General features: G+C 58.4%; 1 long non-coding RNA gene across 1 annotated transcript; it reads left to right on the top strand.

Annotated features, from left to right (window-relative positions):
* Positions 1–7,600: 7,600 nt before the first annotated feature.
* On the top strand, positions 7,601–11,139 carry LOC144285414 (uncharacterized). The gene is made up of 3 exons (XR_013353689.1): positions 7,601–7,748; positions 9,026–9,337; positions 9,581–11,139. It is a non-coding gene; the product is annotated as an uncharacterized LOC144285414 (long non-coding RNA).
* Positions 11,140–12,377: the final 1,238 nt, after the last annotated feature.

The raw sequence follows: 12,377 nt of genomic DNA, 5'->3' as shown, positions 1-12,377 counted from the left end.
GGATCCTGAGGGTGCAAACTTTGTTCAGAAAACGAGTCTTCTTTGTGGATGTAACTGAGGTAAAGATCTCGAGGTGAGGTCATTCTGCGCTAGGTGGGCCCTAAGCCCCATGGCAAGTGTCCTTCTAAGGGAGAGGCAGAGGGACATGTCGGGAGGCCGTGTGATCACAGAGGTCAGGACTGCAGGGATGCGGGGCAGCGAGGACCTCGTGGGGGCCCCAAAAAGGGGAGGATGGGAGGAACGATGTGCCCCTGGAGCCCTCGAGGGAGTGCGGCCCTGCCCACACCTGCATCCTGGACCTCTGGCCTCCGGGGCTGAGAGGGTATGTTTGTGCCACAGTAAGCACCTGGTGCGTGGTCACTTGCATGGCAGCCCCAGGACGCCAACCCCCCGTGGGCCCTGGGCAGGCCGGCTCCTTGGATGCTGGGCAGAAGGTGAGCTCCTCCCCGGTAGGGCCCACAGGACGGCAGCGGCACTGAGCGGAGGGAGCGACCCCAGTGGGTCACGGGAGGTCGGGGGAGGTCGGGGGAGGACGGGGATCCCCAGCCCTGCTCTGACAGGTGGGGGGGTCTCAGTCACTGTGATGCTTGGTTGAATTTAGAGGTCACCAGGTTGGAATCTGGGGCAATTAACTGGGTTTAGGCGGCAGTTGACTTTCTCTCTGGAGACGGGCCGTTCCTCCCTGACGCATCTCCCAGGGCAGCGCCACCCCACGCGCTGCTGTGAGCCACGCACGCAGAAGGGAAAGCTTGCTTGTTTTTTTCCTTTTTTTTTTTTTTTAAAGATTATATTTATTCATGAGAGACACAGAGAGAGGCAGAGACCCAGGCAGAGGGAGAAGCAGGCTCCCTGCGGGGAGCTCGACGTGGGACTCGATCCCAGGACCTGGGGTCACGCCCTGAGCTAAGGGCAGACGCTCCGCCGCTGAGCCCCCGGGGTGCCCCAGGGAAAGCTTTCTGGTAGCCACAGCCCTTGCCCTCCCCAACGTTCACTTCCCGTTCGTGTGTTCACGCACATGCACATGCGAGCACACGTGTTCACGCAGGCACTCTGGCCTCCCGCCTTGACTCCGCCTTGGCCCTGGCCCCCGAGCACGCTCCACACACACCTGCGAGGCGGGCACTCACACCGGCGGCTCCGATGCTTCCAAGGGCGTTGCCGCTGACTCCCCCGAACCCTGACAGCACCCACCCCGCCCCTGCTCAGACCCAGAGGTGGGCACCGCTGGCCAGCAGGCCTCCCCGCCGCCCGGGGTCTGGGGGGCGCTCCTGTTCGGATCAGGGGACAGCACCTGTACTGGGGGCTTTGGTCTCCATGTGACCCTGCACCTCGGTGAACACGGATGTCCCACCCCCCGGGGCGCCCTTGGGGCCTCCGGGTTTTCAACCTCCCTGGCTCGCAGCTGCGCTCTGTGTGCCTCTGCCTTCACCTTCCTTCCTGGCCGCGTCGCTCCTGTGAGTCCCCCTGCGGGGCTGCGCGTGTCAGCAGTTCCTCTTCACGACCCGGTGACATTCCATCAAGGGGAGAAACCACAATTTGTTTATCCGTTCTCCTACTGATGGGCATTTGGGTTGTTTCCAGCCTGGGCCTCGCTGAGCAACGTGGCCCCAGCGCAGGACGCATCTACCACGTGCTCTGAACGTGCCTTTAATTGGGAGAAGGTGTAGTTAGTGATCTTGAGGTGAGACTACCCTGATGAGGGTGGGCCGTAAACCCGGTGACGAGTGTCCTCATCCGAGTGGGGCAGGGGGAGGGGGAGGCGCAGAGATGCAGGAGAGGTCACGTGGTGACAGGAGCGGAGACTGGAGTGATGTGACCGTGAGCCAAAGGGTGGCGCAGGTTGTCACAACCACCAGAAGCTGGGAGGGAGTCGGGGGGGACTCACGGACCGAGGGACAGGCCCTGCCAACGCCCTGAGTTCACACCTGCAGCCTCCAGAACTGTGACAGGGTGGGATGCTAACACCGGCTCCGTGGGACAGGAACGGCCCGCCTGATCGACCGGCAGGTCCGCAGCCCCGAGGACACCGATTGCAGCCGGGCTCCTTACCTCGAGCTTTCCCGGTGGCCATGGGACGCACGTCATTGGCGTCGTCGCAGTTTAGATCTTTGTTTCCCCGGTGATTAATGAGGCTGACGGATTCTACATCCGCACGCGGCCCCCCAGAGCCTAGAGGCCTGCGGACAGCCCGTTCCAGGGTCTGACCCCACAAAAAATGTTTGGTTTATCTCTTTCCTATACCTTTGTGGGTGTTCTTTATATGTTCTGGATAGGACTCCTTGGCTGGGTGGGTGTCTGTGTTCAGACACGGGGGCCCCCTGGCTGGCTCCGTCCGTAGAGTGTGCAACGCTTGGATCTCGGGGTTCTGCGTTCAAGTCCCATGTTGGGCATAGAGATTACTTAAAAATATAGTCTTTAAAAAAAAAAAAGATACACAAATGTATGGCGTGGACATTGTCTCCGGTTGTGGCCTACCCTCTCTCTCTCAATGGCACCTCGATGAGCCCACATTCTTAAATTTATTTATTTATTTATTAAAGATTTTATTCATTCCTGAGAGACACCCAGAGAGGCAGAGGGAGAAGCAGGCTCCCTGCAGGAAGCCTGATGGGGGACTCAATCCTGGGACCCCAGGATCATGCCCTGGGCCGAAGGCAGACGCTCAACCCCTGAGCCACCCAGAGATCCCCCCATTCTTAAATTTAATGACGTCCAATCTTTCATGGTGAGCACCTTCTATGTCCTATGTAAGAAGTCTTTGCCAGTGACAGTGTCTTGAAGGGAGTCTCATTTTTATTCCAGAAGCTTTTTTGGTTTTGCTTTGCACATTGTGGTCCGTGATCCATTTTTAATTAATCTTCGTATATGGCGTGATGCAGGGATCAAGGGTCATTTTCCCCCATCAAATCCAACCGATACGGCACCTTGAGTGAGAAACCCATCCGAAGGCCGCCTTTTCTCCCTCGCGCTGCAGTGGTCTTTGTTATAAACCAGTTTGGCCACAGGACCTGGCCCTGGGATCCAGGATCGAGTCCTACATCGGGCTCCCTGTGTGGAACCTGCTTCTGCCTGTGTCTCTGCCTCTCTCTCTCTGTGTCTGTCATGAATAAATAAATAAAATCTTTAAAAAACAAAATAAACCAGTTGATTCGAAGATGGGTTGGGGGGCGGGGGGGCCTCGTTCTGACCCTCTCTCCTGTTCCATTGGTCTGTTTGATTATTATTGTGCCAATCATCAGGGCCTTTTGCTCGCCGCTCGTGAGTCCACCCGCTGGCTGGAGAGAGGAGGCCGGAGGGCTGGCCCGAGAGCTTGTCGGACCTCCGGGCCTCGAAGGGTCCGCCCAGCTGGCTTCTCCTCACCGCGGACGGTGGCCTCCTCCTCTCTGCCCCACGGCAGTCTCAGCAGAGCCCAGGATGCCCTGGCCAGAGGCGGCCCGCGGGCCCGAGACCCAGCCGCAGCTCCCGAGCGTGCCTTCCGGAGGATGCCGTGCGTGAGAGTGGGGGCAGCTTCCAGGGAAGGGGCAGGCCAAGGTCAGCCCCCCTGCCACGCAGTAGTCCTCGCTGCCAACCCTCCTGTTCGGCCGCCATGCCGTCACCCTGTGCCAGACGTGGGCCGCTGTGTACGCCCGGAGAGCTGGGACCTTGAGGATCTGACCCTACCCAGGGGGTTGGGGGGGGGGGCAGAGTATGCACCGAATAGGTCAGCTGTAAGGCATGCTCAGAGGGAATGCGTGGAGCCCAGGAGGCTGGACGGGTGTTTAGCCAGGGCACCCAAGGTGACATTTGAGCAAAGCAGTAAGGGACACGAGGGACCCAGTCATGTGGGTGTGTGGTGGGTGGAGGAGGAGAGCATTTCAGGCTGCAGGACTGGCAGGTGCAAAGGGCCTGAGGCTTCTAGGGATGAAAGGAGGCCAGTGGGCTTTCCGTGGGTGGGGGGAGGGACAAGGCAGGGGCTGGGGCAGCCAGTGGCTGGATCCCACAGGTCGTCGCAGGCCCTGGACATTCTGGCAGGAGAGGCCAGTGGACAGCCCTGAGCGTGGGAAGCATGGCTGTGGCAGTTGGCAGGCCCCTTAGGGGAGGAGGCTGCCGTCCAGAGAAGAGAGGATGGCACCCGGCCTGGGGAGGGCCGGAGTTGGATTTTGCATGAATTTTGAAACTCAGAGCTGTGGGGATCTGCCACGGGTTCGGGGAGCAGAGTCAGGCATGACTGCAGTGTTGGGCCCGAGCCCAGGGAGACAGGGGGTCCTTTGCCGGGAATGGGTGCTGAGGGCCGGCTGGCTGGGGGGCAAGGGGCTCAGGGGCCCTGTGCACTGTGCTTGGCGTGAGGGAGGCCTTTGGGCAGCCGGGGAGTCTGGGGTGCTGAGAGCCCCTGCGGCTTGCAGAGCAGGCCCCGGGAGCCCGGGCAAAGCTCAGATGGAAGGCAGAGGTGTGGTGGGGGTGACACAGGAGCGAGGGGGACAGCCAGGTAGGTGTCATGCCCTGGTCAGCCCAGAGGAGGCCTGAGCACGTGGATGGCATGCAGCGCGGTCACCAGCCACCTGGACAGGTCCCTGCTTCCCTCCCCTCCCTCTCTAAGGCTGTGCGCCAGCGCACGACACTGAACCCCACCCCACCCAGTGTGGGCTGCAGGGTCCGCTCCCCGAACTGGCCTCCTGGCCCCAACCTCTCAGCCTTGCAGGGAGGCCCCTGCCCCGAGGACCACCCCCTCTGTGCCCTGTGAGCCCAGCCGTGTCCCCAAGGTGCCCAGGCACCTCCTTGGTCACAGCCGGCCCTCCTGGCCGGAGAGGACGCCCTGAGGCCCGGTCAGACCTGCATTGGGGACCCGTCCCAGTGACCCAAGCATTGCACGTGTTCCCTCCTCCCCTGCCCCCAGCCCCAGCCCAAGCTCGGAGGCTGTGGTGAGTGTCCCGGGGCGGCTGCCTTTGGCAGCTCGAGAGGCTGCAAGCCCTGGACCACGTGCAGCTCTGAAGGGCAGTCTGATCATGCCTCTTGGCCTCTGCTGGCCATGACAGTCCCCTCCCCGCCACCCGCCAGCCGCATCTCTTCTGTCTCAAATCTCCTTCTGCTGGGATGCCCGGGTGGCTCAATGGTCGAGCGTCTGCCTTTGGGTCATGCCGTGACCCCAGGGTCCTGGGATCGAGTCCCACATGGGGCTCCCCGCATGGAGCCTGCCTCTCCCTCTGCCTGTGTCTCTGTGTCTCTCAGGAATAAATAAATTAAAAATCTTTAAGAAAAAAATCTGCCTTGCTCTTTTTTTCTTTTTAAAGCTTTTACTTATTTTGTTTTTTACTTATTTTTTAAATTGGGGTGAAACGTACATAAAATGGGCCATTTTGACTGTTCGTAAGTGTACTGCTCAGAGGCCCGAAGAACCTTGTCGCCGCTGTGCAGCTGCTTCCACCCTCCATCCCCGGCGCCTCACTGGGTGAGGAAGACACCAGTCACCCAGTTAGGGCCTGCGGCCCTGGGAGCAGGGGACGGCGCCCCCACGAGCAGCGGGAGCAGGGAGCCAGGGCTCTGCTGAGGCCCTGGGCCGGCTTCTTCCCCCCCTGGATCCCCCCTGGGCGCTCCAGCCCCCCGAGCCTCATCTGAAAACTGGGCTCTCCAGCCTCCCTCCGAGGGCGCCGTAGGAGTGACAGCCCAGCCCACCTCGCAGAAACAGCCAGGAAGGGCCAGTGGCTTCCCTCAGGACCCCCGGGCCTCCCAGCCCTTCACCCCACCTGAGACAAGAAGCCCTGAGAGGCTAGAGGGGTGGGGCAGCCGGGGACCCAAGAGGGCAGGACGTGGGCGGGGGGGCAAGCTGGCTGCTCCCACCAGGGGAACTGGGCCCCGAGAGCTGATGGCTGATGTCCTGGCTCGGCCCCTCCTGTCCCGGCGGCTGGAGGGCACAGGGCTAGGCCCTGGGGAGGCCGGGCACTCACTGCCCAGGGTCCCAAAGGCCCGGGGCAGCAGCTGGCAATAGTGTGGCCCTGTCACCGTCGCCCTGTCTGAGCTGCTGCGGACGGCCTGGTGCAGGGAGAGCGCTGCCTCTGGGCCTCAGGGCCCTGGCCTCAGCTCACCCCAGTGGCTGTGACACATAGCCCTGTCTCCTGTCCGAGCTCCGGGCCTCATCCTGCTTCCCAAGGAGGAAGTGCCTGAAGCCTCGGTCGGGCGTGGGGCCTGGGCTTCCCTTCTGGCCCGGCACCTCGGCCCGGCCCCACACCTGTGCACGTAGGGGTGCCACTGTGGGCCTGGCCGCCTCCAGAACTAGGGGCGCACAAAGGGCTGGATGGGCCACCTGCCTGTTCCTCCCAAGGCCAAATCTTGGGTGAAGTCTGGGGGCCAGACCAAGTCAACCCCCACAGGCAGCCCCAGGGGCCCCGGTGGACGGGATGCTCCACCCACAGGTGAGGAACAGAGGTCAATTGCCAAGGCCCTGGGCTGCGCGCAGAGCCCAGGGCCCCCTGACCCCAGACACGGCCCCCTGCTGTCTCCAAGGCTACGTGGGCAGAGAGCCGGATGGTCAGCGGAGCCAGCAGGTCACAGCTGCACCATCCAATCCTCTCTCTGGGCCCCACTTGGTCTCTGCAGCACCTGGATCTGGTCTCAGATACACATAACGCTTTTACTGTGGCTCTTCTGACATATTCCAGCCAGGGCGTGCTGGGCCCCAGGAAAGGGACACTGGGAAGGCAGCCCAGCCGCCCAGGTGCCCAGGTGCTGAGGGCACTAGCCCGGGCCAGCTCCCTTCCAGGCCCACACACCTGCATTCGCAGAGGAGGAGCTGGCCTCCAGGTCCGGGGGCCCCTCCTGGTTCTGATTTACATCCTATTTTCACGTGAGGTCATCCCAGACTTAGGCTGGGCCCTAAATCCAAGACAGGCACCCTGTTAATAAGGGAAGGGCACAGGGAGGGAGCCATCCAGGGAGGAGGAGGCAGGGATTGCGGGGAAGCCTGGGGCCACCCGGAGCTGGAACAGGCGGGAAGAAGCCCCCCGGAACAGGAGCCTTCAGAGGGGCCCAGCCCCGTGGATACCTTGATTTAGGACTCCTGGCCCCCGCTACCATCGGAGCATAAATTCCTGCTGCTTTCGGGCTCCCGGTAGGTGGGAGCGAGTCACAGAGGTGGGGGGGGAGGGGAAGTAACCCAGTCCTGAGAAACGGAAGTCCAGGGTGTAGAGACGAGGAGACGAGAGAGTGAGGGATGCTCCAGGGGCCCGGCGCCCTCCCCGCGGCATGGACGGCTGGACCCTGGAAGGACAGCCCCCCACTCCCCGAGTCCAGCTCAGGACCCTGACCCGCCCCCCGTCCCCCCGCTGCTGTCCCTGGCTGCCAGGACGGCTGTCCCCGTCCCACCCTCTGGGCAAACATGGAGAGAGCCTGTCCTCCCGTCCCCATCTGGGCCACTGCACGGGAAGGGGTGGAGGGGGCCCGGAGCGCGGGGAGGGGGGCACGGCCGGCGTGGTGGGGGAGCTGCGGCAGGAGGCTGGCCGCCCCCCGTGGGTGATGGACGTGCGATTAACCTGCCTGTGGTTATGTTGGCAACTGAGCTGGAACAGGAAGTCAGCGTCATAAACCAGGGCCTTTCAAGTTATGACAAATTCATCAAACAAATGAACCTGTGAGCACAGAGGGCAGCGCGCCTCCATGCGCGGCGGGAGATAAGGTCCGCTCCAGCCTGGGACCGGACTGAGGTGCCTTCCAGCCCCTTCCAGCCCCCTCCAGACTCTCCCGCTGCAGACCAAACAGGAACAGCGCTGCTGCGGCAGGTGTGTGACACCCCCCTGCCCCCCCCCCCCCCCCGAGCGGCCATGCGGCTGGATTCCAGACTCTCACCTGGCCCGAAGCTGCCCCGGCCCAGCGCAGGCCCCACAGCCCCTGGCGCCCCTGCTCCACGGAGCAGTGTCAGAACCTGGCTCCCTATAGGGTCTGGTGGCTCTGAGCGGCGTCTCTGGGGCTCACCCTCTGCCCGGCCTCTGCAGGGCCCCCCACCCCCCGGCCTGGTCCCCAAAAGGCCTGAGCAGCCGACACCTTCATGCTCGGGGCTGTGCTCACAGGGCGGGCTGGCTTTTAGGTTTGAGGCCCAGGATGGGTTCGTGAGGGGCCTGATAGCTCAGCAGAGGCTGAAGGGTGGTGGGAGGGGGCACAGCACCCATGGGGAAGGGGTCACAGGTAGGACTGTGAGCCGGGGATGGCCCGGCTCTTGCACAAGGTCCCCGGGCCAGCACGGGCTCACGGCTGCCCTGGCCCACCGAGGACCGCTCTGGCTTGTCCAGACCTGAGGCCCGGAGCCGCTGCAGCATCGAGGCCGGAAGAATGAGGACAGGTTCCCTCTGGGGCTCGGGGCCCGATGCTGGCTGCAGTGCAGAGGGTCCCTGGCTACGGGCGGAGCGTGCGGACGCCGCCCAGCACGGGGTTCCCGGGTCCTGCCCACAGCCACCTGTCCCTCATCCTGGGTGAGCACCTACTGGCCCCCAATTTTTTTTTTTAATATAGAAATAGAGGCCGGGGGCGGGGGGCGGGTGTGTTTTCAGCTCTGTCGGCCGGAAGGGCCCAGAAACAGTGAAGTCCCAGGAGCAGCGAGCACACCTGGTGCCCAGATCTTGGTTTCCAAATTCCATTCTCTTCTAAAAGGCTTTTTGGAGAAGTGGCGGGTTCCAGGGCTGGGTCAGGGGAGGCTCCAGATGCGCCTGGTGGGACCAGGAGGCAGAAGAGGCTGGACGGGGCTCCTGGTGGAACAAACAGAGCAACAAAACACAGATCGTAGAGGGCTGCTCTCCCTACTCAGGGTGGAGGTAATTCACGAGGTAAATAAGAGAACGAATCCAGGACCGGGACGGGAAGCAGACCTTGCGATGCGGAAGGGACTCCACAGTTCGAGACCGCGACTTGGGCAGCCCGCACATTAATCACTGATTCAGGGAAAAATCCACAGCGAGGTCTCCGCTGTCATTGGCACAGGCTGGCGAAAACAGGATGTTTACACTCAGCGTATCTCCTTGCTAATTTTTTTTTTTTTACTAATCATTGCTTATTAATTTTTAAGTTCAAAGTACGAAGTAATTAACCTTCCGGTGGAGAAACCTGGCGGACGGGACCTTAGCCCGGGTGCCAAACACTGATACCACCTGCGCTGGGACGAACAGATGTTGCACGGCGCCCAAGGTGATGCGCCAAGTACACCGCGTCATTCCTGGGACATCCTGCTGGAAGAGTAGATGTGGGACCCGATGAGGAGGAAGCATCAGACACACCCAAACAGAGGGAAATTTCACGAAGTCAGCGGCCTGTACGCTTCAAGAAGATCACAGTCATGAAACAGAAAGGCCAATTCTGAAGATAAAGTTTTATTTATCAGGTTTTTCTTTTCTTTTTTTTTTTTAAAGTTCAGCTGTTTTTTTTTTTTTAATATTTTTTATTTATTTATGATAGTCACACACACAGAGAGAGAGAGAGAGAAGCAGAGACATAGGCAGAGGGAGAAGCAGGCTCCATGCACCGGGAGCCCGACTTGGGATTCGATCCCGGGTCTCCAGGATCACGCCCCAGGCCAAAGGCAGGCACCAAACCGCTGCGCCACCCAGGGATCCCTATTTATCAGGTTTTTCAGGTAGGCTCTACACCCAACGTGGGGCTTGAGCTCATGACCCCGAGATCAATAGTCGCACACTCCAGTGACGGAGCCCACCAGGCGTCCCTATGGATCACATTTAAAAAGTTTTTATTAAAAATAAAATAGGGCAGCCCCGGTGGCGCAGCGGTTTGGCGCCGCCTGCAGCCTGGGGTGTGATCCTGGAGACACGGGATCGAGTCCCACATCGGGCTCCCTGCATGGAGCCTGCTTCTCCCTCTGCCTGTGTCTCTGTCTCTCTCTGTGTTGCACATGGATAAATAAATAAATTTAAAATATATATATATATTAAAATAAAATAAAAAGTTTTTATTGGGCGGCCCCGGTGGCTCAGCGGTTTAGCGCCGCCTTTAGCCCAGTGTGTTACCCCAGGATCCTGGGATCGAGTCACCCATTGGGGTCCCCGCAGGGAGCCTGCTTCTCCCTCTACCTCTCTCTGTGTCTCTCAGGAATAAATAAATAAAATATTTAAAAAAAAAATTAATTAATTTTTTTTTTTTTTTTAATGATAGTCACACAGAGAGAGAGAGAGAGGCAGAGACAGAAGCAGGCTCCATGCACCGGGAGCCCGACGTGGGATTTGATCCCAGGTCTCCAGGATCGCGCCCTGGGCCAAAGGCAGGCACCAAACCGCTGCGCCACCCAGGGATCCCAAATTTTTAAATTTGAAGTAAAATTGACATACCCCACGGCACTATTTTCAGGTGCGCACGGTACATTTGCTGCAAGACGGTCACCACTCAGCGTTGTTCCTGTAGCGACGCCACACTCCTTGCCGCGCTCCTGTCTTATCCCCGCTGTAGCTGCGGGGTCACCCATCTCGTCCACACCGTAGGTGACCACCGGTTTGTGCCCCATACCTGCGAGTCTGTTTCTGCTGTGTGGTGTTCTGTGTGTTTTGCAGGCCCCGCGCGGTGTTTGTCTCCCTCTGACTTGCTTCACCCGGCAGAACGTGCCCCAGCTCCATCGCCCTTGTTGCAAACGGCACGTCATCCTGTGTTGTGGCGGGGTGACACTGCGTCGTGTGCGTGTGCGTGTGTGTGGGCGCGTGCCCACGCACCACTTCTTTATCCGTTCATCTGTCCGTGGATCTCTGGGTCGTTTCCACGTCCTGGCGATTGCGGATAATGCTGCGACAAAGAGAGGAATGCGTGAGCCTTTCGGAATTCGTGTTTTGTTTTCTTTGGACGAGTACCTAGAAGTGGAATTGCTGGACTGTCGGGTACGTCTGTGTTCGGTGTTTTCTGCAGAGTGGCTGCCCCAGTCTGCATTCCCACCAGCGGTGCACGAGGCCTCCTCTCTCTGCACCCTCGCCAACACTTGTTGTTTCTTGTCTCTTTGATTCCAGCCATGCTGACAGGTGTGAGGTGAGATCCCATTGCGGTTTTGATTTGTGTTTCCCTGATGATGAGTGATGAGGAGCATCTTTTCATGTGTCTGTTGGCCATCTGGATGTCTGCTTTGGGAAAGTGTCCATTCAGGTCCTCTGCTCATTTTTTAATTGAATCATTTGGATTTTTTAAAATATATTGAGTTATGTGTGTTCTTTTTTTTTAAAGATTTATTTTTGGTGATCCCTGGGTGGCTCAGCGGTTTAGCACCTGCCTTTGGCCCACGGCGCGATCCTGGAGTCCCAGGATCGGGTCCCACGTCGGGCTCCCTGCATGGAGCCTGCTTCTCTCTCTGCCTGTGTCTCTGCCTCTCTCTCTCTCTCTCTCTCTCTCTATCATAAATAAAATAAAAATAAAACATTTATTTTTTTAAATTTTTTAATTTATTTATGATAGTCACACAGAGAGAGAGAGGCAGAGACACAGGCAGAGAGAGAAGCAGGCTCCATGCAGGGAGCCCGACGTGGGACCCGATCCTGGGACTCCAGGATCGCGCCGTGGGCCAAAGGCAGGTGCTAAACCGCTGAGCCACCCCGGGATCCCCATGTGGGTTCTTTATACTTTTCAGATGTTAACCCCTTGTCAGGTATGTCATTTGCAAATACCCTCTCCTGTTCAGTACATTACCTTTCAGCTTTGTTAATGATTTCTTTTGCTTTGCGGAATTATTTTTTTTTAAGATTTTATTTATTTATTCATGAGAGACACAGAGAGGCAGAGACACAGGAGGAGCAGGCTCCCTATGGGGAGCCCAATGCGGGACTCGATCTAGAGACCCTGGGGTCATGCCCTGAGCGGAAGTCAGATGCTCAACCGCTGAGCCACCCAGGCATCCTCCTCTTTTTAAAAAAATAATCTCATGGGATTATTTACCCAACATGGGACTCGAACTCATGACCCTGAGATCAAGAGTCACATGTTCCATGGACTGAATCAGCTGGGCGTACCAGAGTGAAGAAGCTTTTTATTTTCATGTAGTCCCATTTGCTTTTTTTTTTTTTTTGCTTTGCATGTCCTTGTCTGAGGAGACAGATCCAAAAAATACCACTAAGGCCGATGTCAGAGAAATTACTAGGTTTTCTTCTAGGAGGCTTGTGGTTTCAACTCTTACATTTAAAGCTTGAATCCATTTTGAGTTTAGTTTTGGTTATGGTGTAAGAAAGTGGTCCAGTGTATTACTTTTTAAAAATATATATATTTTAACCTATTTTCTTACATTTTTTAAAGTAATCTCACTTTTAAAAAAATATGTATAGTTTAAAACTTTTTCTTAAATTTTTATTTTTTTTAGGGCAGCCCTGGTGGCTCAGTGGTTTAGCGCCGCCATCAGCCCAGGGCGTCAGGCTCCCTGCATGGAGCCTGCTTCTCCCTCTGCC

This window comes from Canis aureus, chromosome 16, assembly GCF_053574225.1.
Source record: "Canis aureus isolate CA01 chromosome 16, VMU_Caureus_v.1.0, whole genome shotgun sequence".
Classification (NCBI taxonomy): domain Eukaryota; kingdom Metazoa; phylum Chordata; class Mammalia; order Carnivora; family Canidae; genus Canis; species Canis aureus.
This window is presented reverse-complemented; position numbering and strand designations above follow the sequence as displayed.